Raw genomic sequence first — 15,536 nt, 5'->3', positions numbered from 1 at the left:
GAAACCCTGTCTCGAAAAACCAAAAAAAAAAAAAAAAAAAAAAAGGACAATGCAAAAGAGGCCATTGCCCAAATGCGAGGATTTTTGTTCTTCTGTTTTGTTTTAGTTGGTTTTTGGTTTTTTTCGAGACAGGATTTCTCTATGTAGTCTGGCTGTCCTGGAACCCACTATGTAGACCAGGCTGGCCTCGAACTCACAGAGATCCACCTGCCTCTGCCACCCGAGTGCTGGGATTAAAGGTGTGGACTGGCTCTGGGAAAGTTTTTAAAAAACTACAATAGTAGGATTTTTTGGCTTTTTGAGTCCCCACTCTCCTTTGTCTGTTGCATGTATGTGTTTCCTCACCCCCAATAAATGCCTTTTTTCAACTGCAAAAAAAAACCTACAAAAGTAACACATGATTTATTTTAAAAATTTTGCAGCACTGGGGGTGAAACCCAGGACTTCATGTATGCTAGGCAGCCCTTGACTTAAAAAAAAATGTTTCCACTTTCTTCTTTTGAATTTCTGTATGGTTTCCTCCTTCCACTATCCAGAAGCAAACCACTGTTAGTATTTTCCTTATGTGTCCTTCCAAGCTTACCTCCATACATCTTTTATATCCATGTATTCACAGCTCACACAGATTCACACACACACTTTTTCATTCTCTGATATGTCATAGAAACCCACTCACATCAATACACAAATATAAGACCTTATACACATTAATGGCCACATAGCATTGCATGTTATGGAGGCTGTAATATATTTTATTCAGTCATATCCTGGTCAATGTACATTTAAACTGTTTGCTCACTGAGACAGGGTCTTGCTATATACCCAGGATAGCCTAGTGTTTCGTTTGCTGTATAGCCCAGGCTGGCCTTCAATTCAATGCAATCCTGCCTCAGCCTCTGGAGTGTTGAGAATACCAACACACACAGCCTATAATTTTTAATACTGCAATCAATGCTGCATTATATAATTGTATGAACCTTTCTGAAGTACACATTTCCAAAAGTGAGGTGCAGAGTCAAATGAACAATTGATGCACACCCAAATCACACAGCTCAGGATACAGTACAGTGGTAGAGCATTTGCCCATCATGCATGTGACCCCGAGTTTCATCTCAGTGCTACAAAAAAGCAAGTGTTTGATTGTCACCACTAAACTCTAACATTCTGAAGCCCTTCTGACTGAAAATAAAATATTTGGCAGCTTCCAGAAGCTTTTTGGTTTCTGCAGAAGTAGAGGCAAAATTTACCTTTGAGGACAAACTGATCTTTTGTTTGGAAAATAGACTTTAATGAGCCTTTCAGTCATGCAAAGTAAAGGCAAGATTTTACTCTGGAACAGACAACCATTTCCTGACCTTTTGGCTAAGACGAAGTATGGAAAGGATCAGACAAAAGGAGATATAATGTTCTCTGCACAATAATGGAAAGGGCTGCTCTGCTGGTGGGTGTAGTTGCTGGTACTCTAGCATTAGGCCCCGGGCCCCGGTCTCCGGCTCCCTTTTCCAAGCACTGTTAATTCCTTGGTTCAGCTACCACCTATAAGATGCTCTAGCTGCCTCTATAAGCATCTAAGACTAGACTCGATCACCCAGTGTCTACTTGAAACCCAAGCCTTTCTTGCCTTAGACTAAAATGTCCCAATACTGTATCTGACACTCCCACTTTTCCTGTGCACAGCCAACACGGTTCCTCAAGTCCTGATCTTTCTTCTTGATCACATCATGTCCTCAGTCTACCTCTTGCTTTCATGGCCACTGTCTTTCTATGGATTTAACCTCTTCATTTTCTCTTGACTATTTTCTTTTCTTTAGAGACCGGTCTCACTCTATTGCCCAGGCCTGCTGAAAATCCTGGCCTCAAATAATCCTCCACCCTGGACCTCCTGAATAGCTGGAACTACAAGTATGTGCTTCCACACCAATGTCATAATGTTTTATCTCTGACCCAGCCCTGCCCTCTACCTTGACATAGGTCACACTTTTCTCAGGACCACTACTCCATTGTGCTAACTGGTCTTTATATCCTTATTTGGTCACCATAAAACTTAAGTTTCTAGACTTCCCTATCCAAGTATCTACAATCACAGCAACTAAAGAATCTTACCTCAATATCTGAACTAATCATTCAGGACTGTTCCACCATCCTCCTGCCTATTACCTACCTGGTTCTCATTACACAAATGCTCTTGAACTCCTTGGTCTGGGACCCTTGAACACAATTCATTCACATCTGTTATTCCCTCCTCCTGAAATCTTCTCCATTGCCTAAGGCCAAACACTCTTTGTGCCCTTCAACACCATTCCTCATGGCACAAGTTTTATCCATTTATGTAGTTATTCAAGTATCTACTGCATGCCAGTCACTGTGTTAGCTGTTGGGAATATACTAGTAATCAACAGTCTCTATAAATTCCAATCACATCAACAAATAACTATTTAATTACAATTTCAACTACAACTGTTAAAATTGCAATAAATAAAAATGTAGAGGGAGATTCAGACAGGGTGCCCCAATCTTCTTGGGGATGGGGGTAATTTCAGCAAAGCTCTCCCTGAGGGAAGTGACATTTAAGGCCATAGGAAGGAGAGAGAGAGAGAGAGAGAGAGAGAGAGAGAGAGAGAGAGAGAGAGAGAGAGAGAGAACTTTCTGGCCTTGAGGCCCCATAAAATGCTGAATAGGGAAGACATGGCTGAATCCTACCTAGCTCATGTTCAGAATGAATCAAAAACTACCCAAAAAGCTTATCAGTTCTTATGGAAGTACAGTCATTCAGATATCAAACTCACGCAGGTCTCATTTGCCATTGGTGAGATGCCCAAAGGCTTTAAGGACTCACCAGTTGTGAAAAATTACAGAGCGCTGGTGGAAATAAAGTTACAAGCTCCACGGAGAGGCACAGATTTGATGAGTGTAAATTGTTTCAGCCTTCTATAGTTGTCTTTGGAGTACGAACCTTTGGGATGTGTGTGAATTACAAGCACTTGTGGGAACACTACAGTCCTTTATGTCTTCCAAAAAAATGTGGAGTTGAAGGTAAAATAAGTCCATCAAGATACCTGTTAGCAATCCAGGCATGGTGGCACACATCTGTAATCCCAGCACTCAGAAAGGCAAAGCACAAGATTGCTGCAACGTCAAGGCTAGCCTGAGCTACACAGTGAGTTCCAGGTCAGCCTGGGCTATCATGATACCATTCTCAACACAACAGCAACAAGAAACCTATTAGTACAGCATACAAGAATGGCCAAAAAGTACACTTCTCAGAATCACAATTAATTAAGAAGCCGTGAGTTAATCTCTAATTATGGGCCCACTACTTCAAGAGTCCAACACCTCCAAAGCTAAACAATTTTGAAAGTCTCTTCTAATTATAACACTATGATTTTAAGAAAAATCAATGAGGTTCATAAGGAATCAAACCTAGGATCAGTCTAATTTATTTAACAAAATCAAAAAAAAAATCTACAAATAACCACAAATTCTTTGAATTAAAAAAAGCAAAATAGCCAGGCGGTGGTGGCGCACGCCTTTAATCCCAGCACTCGGGAGGCAGAGCCAGGTGGATCTCTGTGAGTGGCCAGCCTGGGCTACCAAGTGAGTTCCAGGAAAGGCGCAAAGCTACACAGAGAAACCCTGTCTCGAAAAAACCAAAAAAAAATAAATAAATAAAAGCAAAATACATAAATTGCAAAAAAAAAAAAAATTCTTGAGGCTATGTAAGCAAGCACAAGCAACAAACAGCTTCCATCTGGACAAATATTGCTTAAGGAAAAATAATTCCCGCTCTACCCTTAGAACAATGGCTGAAATTAGGACCAACCCTAAACAGAAACCTGTTCTTGTCTGTGCCCTGTCACAATGTACTTCCTCAGCCATCACACACTTAGCCAGGGCTCTGAAGAGCATCAAGAAGGATGCTGAGAATAAAACAGAAACAAGATGCACTATGGAAGCATGCCATTAAAAAATTCCAGTTTATCCCTGGGGGTTATTTTTGTTTTGTTTTGGGGTGTGTGTGTGTGTGTGTGTGTGTGTGTGTGTGTGTGTGTGTCTTCCAAAGCATCTAGTGAGGATGTAGGAAGAGTTAAGAGTTAGCTGTTTGGGTGAAAGTGCTATCTATGCTCACTAAAGGTTTTTTGCACTCAGTCACCTGGTCTGAAATGAGTACAAAAGTACCTTGCTTTCACATCTATCAAGCTAAGAACAAGTAAGTATTCACATTGGGTAAAAGCTTCAAATAGGGCCTTCTCCCTACTTCAAAGGAAATTTCACATAGCATGTTCCAATGAAAGATTAACAAAATGCTTGGCTCCCTTACTCCATAAGCCAAAGTATATGGAAAGGTCACTTGAGGCAAAATACCTCTTGCAGAAAACCTGAGAATGAAGGTAGAATTCTACCTTTATCCTGCTCTCAGTACCAAATAGGCCTTCTCAGAACAATCTTTTACTTAATGGTGATGCTACTTCATAATGACCAAAATACATACAGCTTATGATGAAGCTGGCCAATCTAGATTGATGTAGCCAATTTCTATATTTTACGAGGTCAACAATCTAGATTCAAACACCCTTCACAGTAACACTCCCACAGAATCACAAACTCTCTGACAATCTTTACTACAGTATCATCTGAATCTCTTTTAGGTCCAGTTTCTGTAGAAGTAGCTCAGAAAAAGGGACCTAGAAAAAGATTCCTCTAGTTTATAGCTGCTAGAATATCTGTGGTTGCTTTTAAGTATAATCTCTGAGTAAAATAATAGATAGTCTAGGGTAAAACATGACAGAAGAGAATAGGAAACCCCAAAATCCAAATTATGGGTGTATAAAATAAATTTGCTTATAATAAAGATGGGACTTCAAAACAGTGGGGAAATGGAGTGCTTGATAAATGGGAATGAAGTAATTCATTACAGTTTGGAACAGAAATAGTACTTGCCTCCCTTACAGCCTAAGTAAACTCTCTAGGCAAGGTAAGGCTTTAAATATGAAACAAAACCATCAAATAACCAGAAGAAAATACAGCTAGGTATTTATTTTCTCTCAAGGAAGGACCTCCAAGACCTCCCAATAGAAACCAAATAAATGAAAGGGAAACACTGGATGGGAGCTGATTTTATTTGTAATCCCAGCACATGGGGAGCTGAGGCAGGAAGATAGTTGAGTTCAAAGCCTGCCTAGTCTACACAGCAACATCCTGTCTCAAATAAAAAGGGCCAGGAGTGTGGCTCAGGAGTAAAGAGTTTGCCAGCTTATGTGAGGGCTTAGGATTTGATTCTCAGTACTGAAATAATAAATAACAAAAAAAAAACTACAAAAGCCTTTGCTTTGAATGGAGGTATGCTGCAGGAAGCTTGCTCCCAGAAGCCACAAGCTATTTCTTCTTTTTCCTTTTTTTTAAATTTTTGGAGAAAGGGTCTCACTATTTAGTCGTGCCTGGCATGGAACTCACTATGTAGACAAAGGTAGCCTCGAACTCAGAGATTTGCACACTTCTGCCTCTGAAATGTTTATAGAAGCTGTCCTGGATTTGTTGTTGTTTGTTTGTTTGTTTGTTTGTTTGTCAACTTGACACAAGCTAGTCATTTGAGAGGAAGGAACCACAATGGAGAAAATACCTCCCCCAAACTGGCCTGTAGGCAAGCCTATGGGGCATTTTCTTAATGATTGATGTAGGAGGACCCAGCCAATTGTGGATTGTGTTAGCCCTGGGCAGATGGTCCTAGAGTGTAAATGAAAGCAAACTGATGGCTGGAGCAACGGCTCAGAGGCTAAGAGCACTGACTGCTCTTGCAAAGGACCCAGGTTAAATTCCCAGCACATATGCATGACATCTAACAACCATCTGTAAGCCCAGTACCAGGGGCCTGATGCCCTCTTCTGCCCTCTGGGGACACCGTACACACATGTATGTGCAGACATACATGCAGGCAAAATACTCATACACATAAAATAACATTATAAAATAAAAATAAAAAAATATGAAAGAAAGCAGGCTGAGCAAACCAGTAAGCAGGTTCCTCCATGAACTCTGATTCAGTTCCTGCCACCAGGTCCCTGACTTCCCTCAGTGATGGATTGTGATCTGTGAGTTGTAAGGTGAAATAAACCCTTTCCTCCTCAAGTTGTGTTTGGGCATGGTCTTTATCACAGCAATAGAAACCTAACAGACAGAAGCCATAGATTATTAAACAAAAACTCCAGTGGCAGATGTGGGATAACACCCTATGAGTTGTTGGTCAGAGAGGCCCCAGAAGCCCCCAAAGCAATACAGGTTATTGGCCTTGTTGTTGGCTGCCCAACAGAACTAGATGGTTAAGATCCTACTGCTGAAGACACCACACACTTTAGTCCAGGACATGGAGAAATCAAGCTGGAGCTGAGTTGGTAGCTTCCTCCTAGCTGGCTAGCTTTCATAGTGCTAGAAGGTGCTACCCAGGCTGCTGGAAGAGAGGTCATCAACAGTCCCAATCCAGCTGTGAACCCTGTAAGCTACAATAATGACCAGCTTGTTAAGATGTACCCTTTGGTGCAATAATGGCATGAATACTGTGGGGTAAGTACCACTTTATGAGTGGATTTGAGGCCCACTCCACAGGGGGATTTCAAGCTTAATACTGTAAACCTGGTCAAGAGCGGCTGGTTAGAGAGAGCATAAGCCCTATCATTTCTTCTAGACATGTGGTCAAATAGCCATCTAAGCACTCATTTTATATCCATAGATCAGTGCTGTTGTCAGCTTTTATCAGAAAAGCTGCTTGCTGCATTGGATGGTGGTTAATGAAGAGACTCATAATTGGTAAAATACTGAGAATAGCCGGGCGGTGGTGGCTCACGCCTTTAATCCCAGCACTCGGGAGGCAGAGGCAGGCGGATCTCTGTGAGTTCGAGGCCAGCCTGGGCTCCAAAGCGAGTTCCAGGAAAGGCACAAAGCTACACAGAGAAACCCTGTCTTGAAAAACCAAAAAAAAAAAAAAATACTAAGAATAAGGGATGGTAAAGTGTTCAGCCCTACGTGGGACATCACCATCGCCCACTTCCAAGGCTTGGGTATATCAAGATGGGGTGAAAAGAATGGAAGAGCTGGAGGATGGGGAAGTATGCCACAAAAAAGAAGAAGGAGGAGGAGGAGGAGAAGCAGGAGAAGAAGAGGAGGAAGAGGAAGAAGAAGAAAAGAAATGGTCATTTCATTCACAAACTCATTGCAACTCTGCTTATCTACATAAGACCTGCACAAGATTGAGGAGAACCATCAACATTTCATCATGGAAGGGGGGAAGGGTTCATGAAGCTCCAGTTCCACAAGGGGCTATTGCCAATTAATGGTGGCTCGGGAAGGGGTGTCACCTTCCTTACTGGTATAGTGATTGACGATAAGTTGCCCATGCTCCAGTAAATAACTTCCCACCCATGTTCATGTAAGGAACCCTAATTAAACTCAGTGGGGACACACAAGCAAAAAGACATGAAAGTAGGTGGGGGACGTGTTGGGAAGAAGGGGTTCAGCAGGGGAGGGAAGGAAATAAAAGAAGGTGAGGGGAGGTGGAAAAGATTGAAATTCATTATATGCATGTATAAAACTGCCAAAAGAATGAAAAAAATAAAATTACTCCACATTAGTGAGAATCTTGAGGGGGGGGGGAACCTCATACTGCCTGCGGAGGTAAAAGCTAATTTGAAAAAAAAATGCATCAAAAGCATTAAACATGTTGATATCCTTTAAATGAATAATTTTACTTACAGGAACATATTCTCAGGAAATAATTATAGATTCATAGAAACCTTATACAAGGATATTCATCAAAGTATTTTAGAAGAACAAGTATTGGGAAAAAACTAAGCATCCACAACCACTAACAGAAGAATGGTTACCTGAATTATGGCATACACATGATGGGTTATTTCTTAACCACTTCAAATAATTTTTTCAAATAATATATGACTTAGGAAAATATTCATGATGTGATTCAAAATAATGAAACGAATATAAAAACTACATCAATCTAATAATTTCATTTTTAAAAGCTACAGACACACTAAATGATATATAAAATATAAATATATAAAGTTTGAAAAGAAATATACAAAGATGCACATAAGCCAGTGTTTATCCCTGTAGGCAGTTTGATAGATGACTTGAATTCTTTGACTTGGTATTTTCTATATTTCCAATTGTCCATCAATGTATATCTAATATTTTTATGTCCAGGAATAAAATTTAAGGGATCTGGGTAAGAAGACACACTGAACAGACCAACAGTGTACCAAGGACAAAACCAGGTATGCTTGTACTAAAAATTTCATCTACACTGCTTCTAGCTCAGCAAACAGATGACAACAAATCCACATGAACACATAACTGTTCTAACCTGGCCATTTTCAACAAAAACAAGGAACTGAGTTAGTGCCGCACTGAAATCTACACATACCACAGCCATACTTTCCTGACCCATAAAGCAGTAACTGAGAGGCCGACCAAACTGGCTTGTCTGACTGGTGCTTACCACTTTTTTTTTTTTCCAGGGTAGTTATAAAACACTAGAAAATCCGGTCTGGAATTTAACCCCACATTTACAAAATTCTTTCTCTCTTTTGAAATCCAAATCCTGAAAGTATATATTTATAGAAATCATGTTATCTTCACTTTTTTCATCTAACAAAATATTTCATCACTTAATTTCGTCAAGCAGAAAATTCGAAAACTCTCTGGGGCCTTTGCTTTTAAAGGAACTGTGAATTGAGGGAAAAGTAAACAGAAGCCCTTTTCAAGATGTTAAAAGCCTATCACAAGAAAGAGGGAAGGACAGGAGCCTTTATTAAAGCAAGGCAGTTATTAGTTCAAGACCGTTTGATTTAATAAGTGGATAGGTACAAACAAGAATTCATAAATTGAATTCAAAACTCACTTCCACTTACCTAAACACAGAATTTTAGCTAGAAAACGTGTCACCAAACATTTAGCATAATCTCCTCTTTTTATACATTAGAAAACTGAGTCTAAGAGTCAAAGACTTGTATCCATTTAGAGAAAAACTCAGAAGTAGCTGTCAGGAGCTTGGCTTCTCTGATGTAGATATATTATCTCTATATCATACATGTATGAGTCTAGTTGTCTATATATTGTGCTAATAGGTATGTGTGGGGTGGTGTACATGTATGTGTGGACATGTATTCTTACACAAGATTAGCAAAGACAGTAGTTTTAATTTCAGTGACAGTGGTAGTCCCAAATTATTCTACTTCTATTCCTCTATTTAAAGCAACAGGACATTATCCCTATTGTGGAATATAATTCCAAAGTTTTTTTTTTAACAACAGTGTCAATATCAGGGTCAAAATTTCAACACATAACACAATGAATTAACAAAAGAAACCCTCAAACTCTATAATTACATTAAGAAATAATCCATTTTCATTACTACATATTATGGTAATCATTCCACCCAGCAGGAAGATCTGATATTTTACAAACAGCAAAGCTCCTAGGCTTCTGACTCACACCACCTAGCAAGGACAAGAAAGCACCTGCCTAGCTAGGTTCAAAACGCTGTGCCAAATCTCACTACCATGTCCTTGGGCTACAGAAACACAGACTACGGAAGAGCCCAACCCAAACACATGCAGTGCCAGGGGACAAAACCGTAAGGCAAGCTTCACGTTCTCTACTAAGTTTACAAAACTGGGTGGGCCTGAAAAGGTGTAAGCACTCTGCGGAAAAGTCTGGCAGTTCCTCAAACTGTTCAGTTACCTTATGACCCATAGCAACTTCAGTCCCAGGTGTAAATCCAAGAGAGCTGAAAACATCTGTTCACACAAAGACTTCTTCAGGATGTTTGTAACAGCAGTATTCACAAGAGTGAAAAAGTGAAAAGGACACAAATACCCATCAAGCCAAGAATGGATAAACAAAATGCGCTCGACCCATAGACTGGCCCATTATTCCACCCTGAACTAGTGAAGAACTGACACATGTCACAACATGGCTGAACCCTGAAAATCAGGTTCCACTAAGAGAAGCTGGACACAAAATGCCACATATTGCAAGCTTTCCATGAAGTACCCACAAAAGATTTGAAGGTGCCTAAGGCTGTCGGGAGGAAAGAGCTAAGGGGAAATAAAGAGTGACTGCTAATGGGTCAAGGCTTCTGGGAGTGACTGTGATAAAAATGCTGAAAATTGTAAAAACAGATGAAATGCATATTTTCAGTGGACATGCTCATATTATGGCATGTGAATTATATCCCAATAACCTGATTCCAAAAAGATGGACCCTATCTTTTTTTTATCAGGTCAGCATTTCTACCCAAAGGACTTCTACTCAAGTCTTAAACCCCTCCAGCACACTCAGGTGATAAGAGTGAGAACTAGTTACCCTCAGTTCCTTCTAATCACTGGACCAATAGTATGCCTGGCCCTTCCACTTATTTTCAAGTTAATTTATAAGCAGATGAGACTCAAGTCAGAGCAAAACTGAACAGCAAACAATAAGCCTGTGAAATACATTACTATCAGGGAATGCAAATCAAAACCACAATGAGATACCACTTCACACCCAGCAGGAGGGTGACAACCAAATGGACTGATATTAACAAGTGTTCAAGATGCAGAAATGGTACAGGCCTGGACAAATGGAAAGTAGCCTGGACAGTCCTCTAAAAGGTGAACATGGAGTGGTAACGTGATTCCATCCAGAGAATATATCCAAGAAATATGTATGCTTATGTCCACTGAAAGATTTGAGTATTGATGTTCAAAAAGTATGATTTATAACCATTCCAAAATGGAAACACACACACACACACACACACACACACACACACACGCACGCAATAGAATATTATTTATCTATAAAAGGAAATGAAATACTGATACATGCTACAACATAAATTAACCTTGATCTTGTGCTAAGTGAAAGGAGCCAGTCTCAAAAGGCCACGTGCCATATAATTTCACTTCCATGAAAAAATTCAGAAAAAAACAGTAACACCACAAGCATCAGAAAGGAGATTTGTGGTTGCCTGGGGCTGAGGGAGATAAGAAGTTTGGGGGTGATGGTTAAGCTGTTAAACTCCATTTCTGTGTAGCTTTGAATTAATTGTTAAGGTCATAAAAAAGGAATGACAGGGCTGGGTATCGCTCAGTGGCACAGCCCCTGCTTAACATACATAAGGCCCTGGATATCATCCCCAGCACTCAAAAGAAATGACAACTACAATCACCTTTTCAGTTTAAGACATGAGAAATGCCTACTTATGCCATTAATATTCTTAAACCTGTACACATCTTGTTAAATTGAGCAAAGCAACTTTCACCTTTTTGCACCTCCCGGAAACACCCCCTCCCCCAACAAAATCACTCTCTGTGGGAAACTCACTTTGCTTCTGTAGGAGAGTCTCCCACATGCTTCCAGAAATCCCTTGCCCACTACTGCTTCGTTGGGGGCAGGATTGTATGATCACCTGGACTGAGAAAGCTGAGATAAACCAGGTATCATAGTACACACCTTTAATCCCACAGCATTTTGGGGAGAGAGAGGCAAATACAGGCAGATCTCCATGAAGTTTGACACCAGCCTGACTGATGTACATAGCAAGTTCCAAGCTAGCCAAAGCTACATAATGAAACCTTATCTCAAAAAACAAAAAACAAAAAACAAAACAGAAAAAAAACAACAAAAGTACAGCATGGTGGTAGTGGTGTATGCCTTTAATCCCAGAACTGGGAGGCAGAGGCAGGAGGATCTCTGAGTTCAAGGCCAGCCTGGTCTACAGAGGGAGTTCTAGGACCAGGACAGCCAGGGCTACACAGAGAAACCCTGTCTTGAAAAACAAAGACAAACAAACAAAAAAGGTATCATAGTGATACCAACTAAAGCAATTTAACAGCCTATGTGCCAAGCCCACAGATTAGACGACATCCAACCCCTACTTGTGCAGGAGAGATATATTAGAAAGCAAGTATCTTGAAACTATCACCCTCCCAAAGTTTGTCTCTCTGTGTATTAAAAGGAGAGAGAGAGAGAGAGAGAGAGAGAGAGAGAGAGAGAGAGAGAGAGAGAGAGAGAGAGAAAGAGAGAGAGAGAGAGCACAACCCTGTCTTTTGTTTCCATTAATTTGCCTCTTATGGCCAATTTATGTAAATAAAATCATGCAATATGTGGCCTTTAGTGCCTGGTTTATTTTTTGTTTTTGTTGTTTTGGTTTGGTTTTTGAGACATGGTCTCACTTCGTAGCCCTGGCTGATCTGGAACTCACTATGTAGATCAGGCTAGCCTGAGACTCATAGATGCCTGCCTGCCTCTGCCTCCCAAATGCTGGTAGGATTAAAGGTGTGCCTGGCTTCTTTCACTTAATGTTTTCAAGGTTCAGCCATGTTGTGACAATCAGTTCTTTATTCTGTTTTATGGTGGAATAAAAAAAAAAACCCGGTGTATGTTGAGAGTGCATTTTGTTTACCCATTCTTGGCTTGATGGACATTTGGGTCCTTTCCACCTTTTTACTACTGAAGATCCATCTTTGTCCTTGCCTCAACCTTGCCTTAGGAATGCAGTAGGAGTTTCAAAACTTTCTTTGTCTTGATGTAGTTTTATCTCTGCTCTCATGAGAGATCATACTGATAGGATAGGAATGTTTACATCCTTCATTCCCAAATTGGGGAAATGTTGTAAGAAAAATAACCCTTTGAAACGTCTGAGTTGTTATCAGCCCTGACCCCTTGCTCTTCCAGGCCTTATGTGGAAAAAGTCATTCTCTCACGTAGCATACTTCTATCCTGTGTGGATTGACATTCCAGTAGGAAAAAACTATTCACAAAGGATCAGTTCCCAGTTGGGTTACTTTAAGCGATCAGTTTTTGGCGCACTTCTTGATTTGGACATCAGGTTTGTACTCTAAAGACAAAAGATCTTTCCAGAAAAACACTAGCTCAGTTTAAGCAAAGGCTGAAACAGAGTAACTAGAGGGAAAACGTTGGAGATCTCAAAATGTTATAACGCCAAGCCCACCTTCACCTTGGTGCTGCAACTCCCTAAGTCAATAGTGTCCATTTTAAAATAGTCTGAAAGAAAACCTCTGCCAAGTGCCAGATGTTTACATTTTCCATTTTGATATGTTTAGCTAACAGGTAGGACTTTGGTATCCACTACAGTTTGGAGCAATCAGAAGTGAAACTATTAAATAACATCTTTCACAGTGGTATCTTGTCATTTAACAGTTCTATTACTATTCAATATTTCCAAAACTTCATCATGAAAACACTTTGTAAAAACACCATGCTAGGCACAATATAAAGCTCAAATAGAAAGACCCAGTTCTTATACCTCATTAATCCACACTGAACAATACATATACACAAAAAAAGTCTCAAGGCACGAGCATTTCTAAGTTGCCATCCAGCCCCCTTCTTGTTCAAGGGAGAGAGATACATTAGGAAGCAGCTGCTTATCACATTCCCAAAGCTTGTCCCTCTTTATGTATTAAAAGGAGAGGGGGATCATAAAAATGTAAATTTATCTGTGGCAACACAGGCACAACTCTGTGTCACTGAACTATAGACCTACACGTGGGAAGTGAATGCTATTATGACTTATATCTCATTTAAAACATTTTAAAAGGCAGGAAAAAGTTCTTATCCTGACTGTTCTAATTAGTCAAAGCTATTTTAAGCTCTTGTGCTAAATATGATGTAGTCAAAGGCTGCACTGGAATGGTGCCTCTGCACAGTCCCTTCCATTTGCACCTTCCTTCCCTCGTGCCTTCCCTAGTCCCCTGTTATTTCTCCAGTCTGTTATCCTTCCACTCAGAACTAGTCGTAGGTCTCAGCTGTTACAACCACTGTATGTGCCCCCTGGTGGACCTCAAAATTAAATGGTTTGCTGACCCTCAGCAACTTTCCCTGTGTGACCTCTCTAGCTCTCCTGTGGTTGTTCCAGTCTGCACAGTAGGGGTGCAAACTGTGATCTGACCCTTTCCAGTGTTCACATTCTATGTGAAAAATCCAAACAAACAGTTGCTTAGCCAATAGCGTGCAAAGTCTCTGCCACTTTTGCCAACAGACACATATATTTGGATTATTCACTTTGCAAACAGCCACCATGATGCAATCCTCCAAAGAATCACACTTAATGTATTTTTTTTAATTATCAACATGGAATCTTTACTATTAAATACAAGGATTTGATCTAAGAAAAGTATGGACTCAGTGCAGACTGTCTGATGGTCTATCTAGACCCGTACCTAAAGATACATTTTCAAATGAAGACAACGCTTTGCATATTAGGGCTCTGCTGGACTGAGCAAATCAAAGAAAAAAAATACGACTGGAGAGGCATTGCTTAGCAGTGCTTCAACTAATTCCTGATTGGAAGGCCGTGTGCAGCAAGTGGTAGAAAGACCTGACACAAGACAGCACCTCAGTCCACATCATAAACTCTCCAAAGTACACTGAGAGAGCAGCAGCCACTGCAGGAATCACTTTAACCACTTACAGCTTTTTATGCAGACCAGTTGCATTCTCCAAACAAAAGTCATAGAAATATTTAGTCACCAGTTTCCAGCATAGCACCACCAGACAAATTCACAGTATTGTTTCCATGTGCCCAACATCAGAGAGAAAAACCGAAACATCATTTTCTACACACACACACACACACACACACACACGGGGGGGGGGGGGAGGAAGGGAGAGGGAGGGAGGGAGAGAGGGAGAGAGAGGGGGGAGGGAGACAGAGAGGGAGGGAGGGAGAGGGAGGGAGAGAGAGGGAGAGAGAGAGAGAGAGAGAGAGAGAGGGAGGGAGGGAGGGAGGGAGGGAGGGAGAGAGAGAGAGAGAGAGAGAGAGAGAGAGAGAGAGAGAGAGAGAGAGAGAGAGAGAGAGGTGAGGGGGCCAGGCAGGCAATGGGAAGCCATTTCCTTTGCAGAACGTACTCTTAAACTGAGAGCAAAAAATGATAAATATTAGTTGCTAAGCAAAATCCAATGGCGAATTCTCTCCTGAGAAGCAAACATCACAAGCCTGATTCACAAAAACCAATATCCCTAAGGTGCGCTCCCTGTCAGGAAGCTGAACGCCAGACACGGAGAGGAATGTGTCGAAGTGTCCATTTGCATCTCTCTCTCCAATTATCTCAGGCCAACAAGATCGCCTACTAGTTACCTCCTTGTACTCCTGTCTCCTAGCACGCCTGGCAGAAAGGGTGACAGGCCCCTCTCTCCTTAGGGCTCAGAAGGCACTGAACCGGCGTGGGGGAGGGGCGGGAAGGACAAAGGTGGTCGCTTTTGAGTTTTCCCAGCTTTGTCACAGGGAACCGGCTTCTCCCGTTCTCGCAAAACTGGAGCACCTGCCATGACCAGGTCCCTTCCTCCACATGGGTTACAGGCCTGCAGGGCCTGGGTGGCCAAGGAACCCAGGCGCTGCTGCAGCCCTGAGGGACAAAAGGCCAGGCTTACAAGGGGGGCGGGGGCGGGGGGAGCGACGAAAGATGTCTGGTACAGAATGAAAGCCTCGAGAAGACAGGGGGCACGAGAACCCTAAACTAATT

General features: G+C 41.2%; 1 protein-coding gene across 5 annotated transcripts in view; it reads right to left on the bottom strand.

Annotated features, from left to right (window-relative positions):
- The window catches only part of Dlg3 (discs large MAGUK scaffold protein 3), a 52,509-nt gene that overhangs the window by 25,601 nt on the left and 11,372 nt on the right, over positions 1–15,536 (bottom strand). The window lies entirely within an intron of this gene.

The sequence above is a fragment of the Peromyscus eremicus genome, chromosome X, assembly GCF_949786415.1.
Source record: "Peromyscus eremicus chromosome X, PerEre_H2_v1, whole genome shotgun sequence".
Taxonomy (NCBI): domain Eukaryota; kingdom Metazoa; phylum Chordata; class Mammalia; order Rodentia; family Cricetidae; genus Peromyscus; species Peromyscus eremicus.
This window is presented reverse-complemented; position numbering and strand designations above follow the sequence as displayed.